Genomic DNA, 12095 nt, shown 5'->3' on the forward strand with positions numbered 1-12095 from the left:
GTGAAATGGTCGATCGACCCCAAATGGGGTCGCGACCCATAGGTTGAGAACCGCTGCCTTAGCACAATCCAACAATGGTGGCCCCTTCATTGCTTAACTAATAAGACATTAAAACTCAATAACTGTTAAAAATGTATGTCCCACCCCTTTAGTACTTATGTTGACAAAGAGCTGCTCATTTGTCTACAGTCTGGAGATTGTAGAAATTTCAAGCAAAGTCTTTGAGAAATGTATGGAGGATTTCTTGCCTATAGGCTCAACTCAGACTTGTGGATTATAATTAATAGAATCAGGCTAATTTTAGCTTTTTTATGCCTGTCACAAAACCAGTATTACAATGTTTTGTGAATCTTGGGAATCTGCAGACTGGCCAACCCATGTGTAAAAAATTTCTCAGCCCACAGAAGGAGGGTATGGGAAATATTTTAGAAGAAAGCCTCTCTAATTTTCCAGAGAGCAAAAAGAAACGACAGGAGAGGCTTGGAGTGTTCTGTTAATGTGCCCTTATGATAAAGATAGAGTTACTACCCTTGGTGGTCTCAGGCACGAAAAACCAGGTCCACATGCGAAGGTTCAGTTTAATTGATTTATTGCTAAAAACCTACACACAGGAATCTTCTTAACTAACTGTCAGCATCTGGTTAGACCTAGATAAGGTTCAATGGTGATCAAGAGGGGCTGGTTTTAGTTGTTTGTTGCTACCTAATGACTGTAAACCAATCTCTCTTTTTACCCCTCCCCCTGGCTCTACCAATCCTTCTCCTAGAGGTGGTGCTTCTTGTATGGATTACCTTGCAGAGCTAATAGATATAATAAGTGATGCACTCCATATGTACAATCATATCATATTTCAGCTTCTGTGATCCAAAGCCACGATGCTGGGGATCATGGAGGTCACAATCCAATACATCAGGAATGTCCAAGTTATTAACACTGACTTAATTGTCCCTGTAAAAAAAACTGCAGTCAAGATGGACGAAGAAGTGTTGAGATGTGCAGCTTGTTCTCTCTAGCTGTGACAAAAATACCTATGCTAATTTACACCCTTCACTCCAGGCAAAATAACTCAGCTGATTCCTCATTTCTCTTCATATTTGTAACATGAGCGTCAGTCTCTAAATTCAAAAGAGTGTCAAGCAACATAAAGACTTTTTCTGTTCTTTTCTTTACTTAGAAATGTCTTAATTGCATGTTGTGAATGTGACAAGTTTATTTTCAAGTTTCAGTCTATTTCAGTCCAAAGTGAGATAATTTGAATTAATGATGGAAAAAGCAGGAAGTGTGAGAGAGGCGATTATTATAGCCTAATTAATCCACAGAGGTTGGAGTCAGCTCAAAAAGGCATTTGACCCCAAAGGGCAGGGCAGCTGCCTGCTGTGTGGTTGCTGGCTCAGGCTTCCAGGGAGCAAGCCATCTTTTAAATGTTTATTGCCTTGGAGTCAGCTAGATTAAAACTGGCTGATTTATGGAGCAGGTAGATGGATACTCTGTATTCAGTGGACACACATAAAAAAGGGTGTGTATATGCTGAGTGAGTATGTATATTGTTCATACCAGGGATGGCCAGCCTGAGGCCCAAGGCTGCAGCTCTTGGGTGTGACCTCCAACACTTCTCCCCAAATGGCCCTAAGTCTATATTTTTGAATGACAATAGAAAGATATTGTCAAACGCATTATAAGAATATTCAATTATTTCATAATTAATCAAATATACATGAAAATAAATTAAATCAACTTTCTGTTTTGTTCTTTTTCTATTTTCTCCAGGCTGCATTTACTGATGAACTTGAACATAGATATTGGGTATATCACTCAAAGATCTACTACTGACCTGAAAAAGTTGCACATCCTTGGCAAGATTGTTTGATTCAGGATTTCTGACTGTTTGACAGGAGGTTTGTTTATTTTTTTAATACTAGGGATGTTTAAAAATAAGGAATTACTTTGATTAGGAGTTGGAAAAAAGGAAACATCTTCCAGCTAGAAAGCTTCGGGCTCCTGAACAACTGATCTAATTATCCCAGATCATGTATTTGCAGCATGCAGTGATAGGTCAAGTGACTACGGAATGAGATGATTTAATCAGTATTGTCATGCAAAGAGGATGACTGTGTGCATTTGGGTGTGTTTATGTGCATGTATTTTTTTTTTAAAAAAGATAAGAAATCTGAGCAACTGCTATGAAGGATAGCTGCAAAATTACCATTCTTCAGTTGTATTTTAAAGCCAATTGGCAGCTGCAATGGTGATATTCAATCCATAATTTGACCATATCCATTCATGATTTGGTAGTAACAAACGCTCAGACTTGGCATGTATTATAGAGACATGATTGGGTGAGGGTGGCACTATCATTCTCTCTGAAATCTGCTATGATTATTTTTGGGTCCTGCATCAGCCTTGAGGACACAGCTTGGGTGTGGAGGTGGCACTGATTTACCAGGATACCTTATCTGTGATCAGCCTTTTTCTTCCAGTAAAGGAGAATATTTGTAACTCAGGGTTGAAATGGGTCCCCTATGAAATGGAACTAGCACTGATGATGTTGCCTAGTTTGGGCAAAGAAATATCTGCAAGACAATAACTCAGAGAGCACCAAGGCTTTTACTTCCTTCAGTGGCTGGGTGTGAGTGATTTTATATTATACAGATAACATAAAGATATAAGATAGAGATAAAGTAGGGATCCTGTAGGTGCACTGGCTGACTTGTTACCTAGCTTCTGGATCTGGTTGCTGGACTGATGATAGAGACTCCCCACCTTCTAGTGTAGGAAGACACCAACCATGATATTGCAGATACCAGATTCAGGAGTCCATGGCCTCCATGGCAACCATAGCTTGTGTCAGGTGATCTCAGGCCTGACACACATATGTAGACACTCTTTGGAGCATGTCCCTTGCTGAGAGCAGTTGCTACATGATCTAAACTTGGGAGACCATTTTTATCTACTCATCCTGATCCATTTGCTATTTGATTGTCACTTATACAGTCTATCCTAAGTGCCTCATGAATTGGATATTTGGGAAGTGCTTGAGAGTTCTCTGGCAACCTGGTAGTGAACCTACTGAGGGCCTGGTTTGTGGTTAGCATTATGAGGCAACCCAGATCCTTCAAGAAATTATCTCTGAGTGGCCTCTATCTGTAGGCCCATATCAAACAGCTGCTTGGCTTACTGAGAATTTATGGGAGATGATATGAAGAAAGAAAATCAATTTAAAAAACAAATTCAGTAGTAAAAATCATTCTATATCAGATCAATATAGCCATTGTAAAAGCTCTCCCCCATTGATGGAGCCCAGGCATAGTGTCAGAGCCATGTTTTTAGGCTCTTCCTAAAGGTTGATAGGGTTGAGGACAATCTAAGGTTCAGAGGATAATGTTCTAGAGCAGGGGTCCCCAACCGTGGCAACTTTAAGACCTGTGGACTTCAACTCCCAGAATTCCCCAGCCAGTGTGGCTGGCTCGGGAATTCTGGGAGTTGAAGTTCACAAGTCTTAAAATTGCCAAGGTTGGGGACCCCTGTTCTATAGGACAGGTACCCCAGCAATGGCTGTAAGTGCAAGGGCCAATCGCAAGTCCCTTTTTTTCAATGCTATTGTAACTTTCCACCATTACTAAAAGAATGGTTGTAAGTTGAGGACTATCTGTATCCAAAATTCTGCATGGTTTGTATGTGAGGGATTATAATTCTTATTAATTCCCAGATGCTTTAGCCAGTGATGTAATCCAACTCAGATGGAAACCATCCGGTTGGCAAAGGCAGCAAGGTACGTTTTGCAATAAATGACTCCTTAGATTCAGTGCCATTCTGTTGATTCCAACGCATCCTTAAAACAACGAATCATTTTTGTTGCTGCATCTTCCTTATGCTCTCTTTGGGAAACAGGGAAAGTGTCAGGCTAATGCAAGCATGCTGTTGCTATAGAAATGCAAACTTAGCAGGAAGACAATAAGGACAACTCCAGACACAGATTTTATACTGCAGCCTTCTACAAAGCAATTGTGCCTTAAACCTTCATGTGTTTTCCTTAATATCCAGCATCCCACTGAGGCATGGTACAAGCATCCAATTACCCTATTATCGAAAGCCATAAATTTGAAACATGTTCATTCTTCAAACCACACAGTTGTCTTCATTTCCTCAGTTTGTTTGATCTCAGAATGTATTCATCCTGCTCGGTTTTACCACATCTCGCGACAGGAGGTCTACCGATTAATTAATATTTTTGAAGAAACACACCCTCTTTGGACCCTTGGGCAGAGCTTCTGCCTGAATGTATTTTTAGAACTTCAAAAGATGTTTGTTTGAATATGGCCAGGGCATCAATAATGATTTTGTTAAAATATCTTTCATTGCTAATTAGAACTTTCCTTTAAACCCCTGGATTAGGCTGTGTTTTAAGGCCAAGGAAGTACTAAGATAGTGACTGGATTCATAAAATTCATTAAGACCTTTTCCACCCTATTGTGGCAAAATGATACCCACCCATCCTGGAGTCTTCACAAATTAATACCATTGCAGCATCTTGCTTCTATTGCCCCTTTTCCAAGTCACTGACCACCAGGGTTGTTCTAACCAGCAAGTAGGCTATTTGCTATAAGGCAAGATGATTGATTTGCTCCTCTGATTTGACTTCTCTCACCTTCCAGTCTGCCACCAGCTATGGAGAGAAAAATCTATCATCAAGCATTAGCTGGGTATAACTTCAGGATGTTGCCTAAGTAAGTCTACCCTTTTCCCTCTTCACCCATATCTTATTAAGGCATCCCCCAAGTTAAAATGTTTGAAAAAAGAGAAAAATAGGTGAAGACACCAAGACAGAAGTAACTCCAGAAAGGAGTATGTCAGAGTGTATAACTGACTAGGTTTCTTAGAAGAGGAGAATTAAAACTGACTGGCTGCAGGACAATCAATGGTTGTTTTATTCTTTCATTTCTGTGCAAAGGAAGTGAATAAATCCCAAAGGTGCTTTCTCATGAGGCAACTGGACTTTCTTGTTTTTTCTTTGAAGCTGTTTCGCTTTTCATCCAATGGAAATGGGGAATGGAAAGATTCCCACCATCCAGTCAGAGCTGAAGAAGCTTCTTGGGTAAGAAGCAAAATGTCTTCAAAGAAAAAACAAAGTCCAGTTGCCTGGTGAAAAAGAACCTTTGGGATAACTATGACCTGGATGACTGATAATCTCCATAGACATGAAGTGAATAAATGGACAAAGAAATGAAATAGCAGAAGTCTGCTCTTCTCCACTTTGTTGGATGCTGGAAGTGGAAGAGAAAGCTACGTCAGAAACAGGGGCAAATGGTACATAGCCTCTCCCAATACTTCCAAAATATATCTCTGACCATATCCACTACTGGTTATTTTGTTACACCTCCAGAGTAATGGGTGATAATAATGAAATTTGCACATATAAAAGCTATCTGGATGGCAGAATTAGACGGAAAATACTATGTTTATGCACGTGAAGCATGCTTAACTCTGGGCTAAGGACAAAGTAAGGGCAGAGCCAGGGGATGAGAGTGAAGGGCCAGCTGATGATAAAGATAATGATGATGATAACTTAAATTTGTTTATGACTGCCCACTCCAAAAGGCCAGGCAGTTTAACACATCAGACTACACAGTTTAAACCCAACCACAATAATACAAAAACATGATGGGGTGCCACAAATGCATTACCCCAGGTCAAGGAACAGAGCCAGGTCACAAGGGCTTTCTGGAATCCTAGAAGAGTGGCTGCCATGTGTATCTCTGACGGGATGCTATTCCAGAGGTCAGGGGCAGTGACCTCCTTGGTTCCATGACATAATGGCATTGAATTGAAGGTACCTGTAGTCATCACTCTGCCCAACCATATTGGGCAGGCAGAAATAACTGGGGATAGATAACCAGGTTCTTAAGTGAAATGGGGTAAAAATCTGAATCACCATGGAATTTAATTCTGGGCTTTGTGAGCCATAACGTGGCATAGAATTTGACTTAGTTGTTGTTTGCATTCTGTCACTGGGGTGTCCAAATCATGATTCATAGATTAATATGGTCTGTGGTTTCAACCATTTTGGCTTATTCAGCAACAAACCTTACATTGGGATGTGTCTTTGCTTCTTAGGGGCTTGGTAGAAGTTGAGTGGCAGATGATGCCTATCACCTTTTTCCTTGGAAGTTTGTCTTTGCCATCACAATGCTAGAAATGTGTGCATTTGTGCTTGCTTTTAAATGGAAAAGCTGAGGAAGGTTCCATGTGGAGAAAGATGTCGCAGACGTATGGTTAAAAATGATTTTTTTTAAATTGCTGTGAATGTACATAGTGATAAAAGATACGAAGAAGAATTCTTCTTTGTAAGAATGCAGGCAGATAATTATGGAGCAGGGAGAGAGGAAAGAATGAAAGCATCTCTCTGTTGCATATTCAATTTGCTCATGCTGTAGTACTCTTTCCAGATGCAAGAATAGACGACAAAGATGAAAGGGCGCATCCTATAGCTGCTCAGTATGAGGGGAGGGAATGCCAAATCCAGCTCTTTTTCATTTCTGGGAAAGAGTCAGCCATCCCTGACACATAGATTGCACCCCTTCAAATGGCAGGAATAGAAACAATGGGCTTTCTTTTGCTCTTCCATTTTCTGGGCTTCATTTGGGATTTCCCCCCCCCCCCCATGTTTTGCTTTGTTTTTGCTCCACCTCAAGGCGTTCCTTGCCTTCTGTGTTTCTAGAAAAATAAAAATTAAAAGTGACAGCCACATCTGTTCCATGAGTTTCCCGGAGAGCTATCAGATCGGCGGCTGCATTGGACCAGGCAGCATTCAGAGGAAGGCATCTCTTTTCTATGCAGGTGGTCTTGAAGCAAATCAAAATGCTGGTGGTTCCCAGCTCATGATCTTGAAAGAGCTTTATAAATACCAATTAGCTTGGCTGCAACGCACGCCTTGCATGTGTTTAAGGGGGAAACGGCTGTTAATGTGTAATGTAAATAATGCCTATAAGAAATTTAGTAAAAGAACCTCTGGCTGTTTGCACAGCTTTATCTGAGGCTCTTGTGAGTTAGCCAGGTGCACTGAGGGTTTCTGATTTCAGGAGGAGCATTCCCAAGGCTTCTATTACCTTATTGTAGGTGCACAGGATATGGAAATAACAGTCAAAATGGCAGCCATGGCAGTGCAGGTAAAGCTCAACCTGGTGACACCTGTGCATCTCTGTGTTATCCCATTGTTGGAAGTAAAATCGGGTCCTGTTCCAAACCGGGAGAAGGACGCTGTAGAAATGAACTGGAGGCAGGCTGCATTTTGTTTGGAAAGGAGGTCTCTGTTTATTTGGTAGCCAGAAACTATAGTGACAGCAGCCTGTTTCTGGGGTGGCTGACAAAATGGGGTTGAGAGTAGGTGGGCTTTTATACATTCTTTGGGGATTAGTGATTGAGATGCCTGTTCCTGTGCAAGAATATGTCCTTTAATATTTTAATGGCCGTTGACAGATTCCTATGGGGTCATGTAGAGGTCACAACTGGCTCTACAGGCAAAAGGGGAAATGCAAATCCTAGGTGTTTTGTTTGTCTGAGCTAATCTTATCAATTTCGGCTCCTTGACCATTGTGTTGCTTATTCAGAGTTTCTGGCTGCTCTTTGTTTATGAATGGAGCGGCCCAGCTTTCTGAATGTATACAAAATATCCATTCCTAAAGACTAGCCTCTTCAGGCTTCTGCTTGAGGCTATTTTCCTATGGCAGGAAGACTGGGGCTGCTTTCTGCCTTTAAGAAGATATTTCTCCTCTTCCCCTGTAGGGGAAATATCATATTCTGCCTCTTTTTAATTAATCTATATAAATAAAAATGTAAATGTTCGTTTGTTCAAAATCTTAAATCTCCGAAAGTTCTTCACCGATCGCTTTGAAATTTTGACACAACATTGCATTTGAATACGCGCATATTTTTATATACCTACTATTATATAGATGTCACACCTATGACAGGTAAAAACATGCTTTTTTTGAAAAACAGCACCATATGTTGGACGTACAAGCATTGTGAAATTAAACATATTACAAACGTGCACTTTCTCTTTTCTTTCTTTTCCATTTAACCAGACTGAGCCACAAGAAGGCGTGGCCAGGTACAGCTAGTATTAAGAATAAAGAGTATTTTATTCGGGGGAGGGGAGCTTTCCTACACCGTTATCTATTCTTTCGCTGCAGTTTAATCACATTGTTTGAAAAATGGAAAAAGGTACAGAAAGTGTTGCATGTTACTATATTTATTTTTCTTTCACCTTTTCCTTCTCCCTCTTTTTATGGATTTCACAGCAATTAGTTGCAATACCAGTAGTAAACATAAAGATAAAAGAACAGTTGAGAGATTTTTGTCAGCTCCTGACACTCTTCAATACAGGTAGAGGGACAAGATGACATTTTAGTGTTTGAAACATATAACTTTGGCAATCTTGCTAAAAAAACAACATGGGTGCGTATTGACTCAAGGAAGATTGTTTTTCCTGAAATGTACCCAATTTCTATTCCAGAAACATTGTCTCCAAGTCAGTGATTTTTTTAGACTTGGAGAGGGCTTAGAACAGAGTAATTTCTACGCACATTTTTTCACTTTCTTTGTAGTATTTCTTATGTGATTGTAATTTTTCTCCATTGTCCATTGTAGTCAGTGGCTAGTAAAAATAGGGGTTAAGTTGGGTTTGATTTGATTGGCTCTGTTGGAGAAAAAAATATTATCCATTGGATGATTCTAAATAATCAAGCCCACAGTACTCAGTAAGCCTATTCCCCCATTGTTACCATTAATCGATCTCAGTGCTGCTTCCCTGAAAAAGGCCTTGAGAAAGCATATTATGGCCTTAAAGTCATAATCACACTTTCCAGGAACTTACGTGTGAGTTGCAAGACTGAGTCACGTATGACACTGAGTCTTGCAAGAAGACTTTCTTGGAAATCTGCATAATATTATATTTCCGCATGACTGCATTCATTCAAACGCGTAACCTACTTATTGAAAAAAATATTGATAATTTATTATATTATTATTTATTATTATACCAGCATGGTCTAGTGCTTAAGGCACTAGGCTAGACACCAGATTGTGAATTCTAGTTCTGCTTTAGACATGAAAGTTGGCTGGGTGACTTTGGGTTAATAACTCTCTCAGCCCAACCCACCTCACATTGTTGTTGTTGTTGTGGGAGAAATAAGCGGGGGAAGGAGTAGTAGGTATGCTCGCTACCTGAGTTATCTATAAGAATAATAAAGGTGTGATAAAAATGTAAAACAAGTAACTTTATTTAATTAGCATTATATTGAATCATAAAGAAAGCCTATGCTCGTGGTGGCGAACCTATACAGGTGGCACGCGTGCCACAGGCCTGCAGCTGGGTTTTATAAAACCTTTTTGCTTTAGGCCTCCGCCGCCATGTGCAAAAAAAAAAAAAATTAATCAATTTCAACTTCTTGCGGGGAAAAAAAAATCTCGCAAAGTTGGAATTGATTGATTGAACTTTTTAGTCCCACCCAGTCTGCCGTTACCACCACAGCCACGCCCACCCAATGGGCCACGCCCACCCGGCACCCGAAGATACATAAGTGGGTTTTGGGTTGCAGTTTGGGCACTTGGTCTCTAAAAGGTTTGCCATCACTGGCCTATGCTATTCCATGGAAAACTAACCAAACATTGCATATTGTATGAATGTAGTCTCTGAGTCTATAAATGACTGTTGTCATTGTGTTAGGTGAAGGCAATCATGGTTATATTTCTTTTGAACTCATTGTAAGCAGGAGCTGGAATTTGCTCTTAAACACAGAATAAATACTTGACTAGGTAACCAACTAGAATTTAGGTGACTTAGTGTTCAAAAGACTTACAGCACTGTGTTTAGATTTCTCCTTTCTTTAAAAATGTCTGCAAGCAAGGGATTGATCTGATATTTGAACATGAAATATAAAATTGGATCCTGAGCAAGTACGTAAAATGCTGTTGCAGTAGCTTAAAATATGATGGAGTCATCAACATCATCATCAAATGTGTGAAGTGACCCAATTATTATCTTGAAAGATGACCTTTCAGACAATTGTTGCAGTCCAAATCTGGACCATCAGCAACAGCCAAATTATTCTGTGCCATCAACAGAGACTAAGAGCTAGCATCATAGTAAATGGCAATGGCAGAACATCTATTTATTATGTTTGTCAAGCATCAAAGTGGATAAAAAATTGCAGAAGCCTACATACTAATCCTAAATTATGTTACAGTATTTCAGTATCAAATTAAATGAATCACACAAAATTATACCAATGGAAGCAGATCTCTTGCTGCAATTACCATATTTCAACTAAGAAATTTGTCCTCTATTCTTCCATCACCCAGTAATTGGATAGACAAGACATATGCATTCTCCAACCAGATCATGTTTTTTACTGCCTGAGTATTGCACATTTCAAATCCCAAAGAGGGGCAAATGTCAGAACGGTTGCTGGAATTGGGTATGTCTAGTTTAATGAAGAGAAGGACGAGGGGGGACATGATAGCAGTGTTCCAATATCTCAGGGGCTGCCACAAAGAAGAGGGAGTCAAGCTATTTTCCAAGGNAGAAGCAACCTAGAACTAAGGAGAAACTTCCTGACAGTTAGAACAATTAACCAGTGGAACAACCTGCCTCCAGAAGCGGTGAATGCTCCAACACTGGAGGTTTTTAAGAAGAGACTGGACAGCCATTTGTCCGAAATGGTATATGGTTTCCTGCCTGAGCAGGGGGTTGGACTAGATGACCTCCAAGGTCCCTTCCAACTTTACTATTATTATTATTATAGAATTGGAATGCACATGTGAAAAACTATCAGGAGAAACTTTCACTGTCTCAGTGGATTATTGCCACTCACGTACTGACTCATTTTCACAGCAATGTTAGAACACTTATCTTGATTCTCAGTTCTCCCAAAGCAAGTTTACAGCAGTTTCAAGAGTTCTGCTTTCTTGGGAAGCAGAAAGGTCCTTACAGGAGGTGCATCATCTTTCATATAGAGTAGAATTCCAGTTCCTGCTACGATAGTTCTTCCTAACATGGCCAGTGGAGCCAGGTGAAGGACACTACTGTTTACACAATGGTTCCCCCTGATTTGTAGGATTAGGACTAAACATTGCAGTAGAATTCCCATACCTATAACAACAACAACAACATATCTCTCTTAACCTAAAAGGATATTTAGAAGGAAGAACTGGAACATCTACTTTTATCAGAATAATGTAAGATTGTATTGTGCAAGTAAAGTTTCATCCTCCTGAATAAATATAAAAGTCTTACTGTAAAAACTCTAGTTGGAAGTTGTTTTTCTTTCTTTATAACCACAGGTTTACTTCAACAGGTGAATACAAATGGGATATTTATATAGATGGGATGAGATGTTTTCAAAGAATTATTATTGAACCTGTTGCCCAAGTTTAAAGATTGAGATCGTGCATCTTAAATAACTCAGTGGTTTTTATTTTAGGAAATGGGTTTGCTCTACTCTTAACTGGGGGCAGGGCTGCAGCCTGGTTGCAAATTTATGAGATGCTGAGACTTGAGTCCTCAAAGATCTTTTTATCAAGCAGCAGAATGAGAATTACCATATGGAAACAAAGAATGAAAAGATATAGTTGAAGAAATCCTGGAAGGTTACAATTAAGCTCCTTACATTTTATAGCCTTCTTAAAATATTAAGATCATTTTCTGCCTGGGGACTTGAGTCATATACTTGGCATCTTGCACCAGCCTAAGCAAATTATAAAGCAAAATATTGCATTTTAGAGTTGATTCTTTTTAACACTGGATAATTTTTAATTTTCAGTGTAGGTGATTCATACATTTTACTAAGTCCAATAAGTTGGTTAATTGATCCATTTATTTAGCTCATTCTAACTATGTTGTGTGAATCCAGCCATAATACAGTAGTTTACAACCCTAGTTGATGATTAACTAGCTTGCGTGGATCAATTGTGACTTATGCAGTAAAGCATGGTTAAAAAAATCATGATTTGGTAGATTCATTTGTTCTATTAAGTGACAGCCAAGTTGCATTAGATTTAAATCTTAATATAAAAATGAATGCTAAAAGATGTGTCCC

This window comes from Protobothrops mucrosquamatus, unplaced genomic scaffold, assembly GCF_001527695.2.
Source record: "Protobothrops mucrosquamatus isolate PMUCROS unplaced genomic scaffold, P.Mucros_1.0 scaffold_69, whole genome shotgun sequence".
Classification (NCBI taxonomy): domain Eukaryota; kingdom Metazoa; phylum Chordata; class Lepidosauria; order Squamata; family Viperidae; genus Protobothrops; species Protobothrops mucrosquamatus.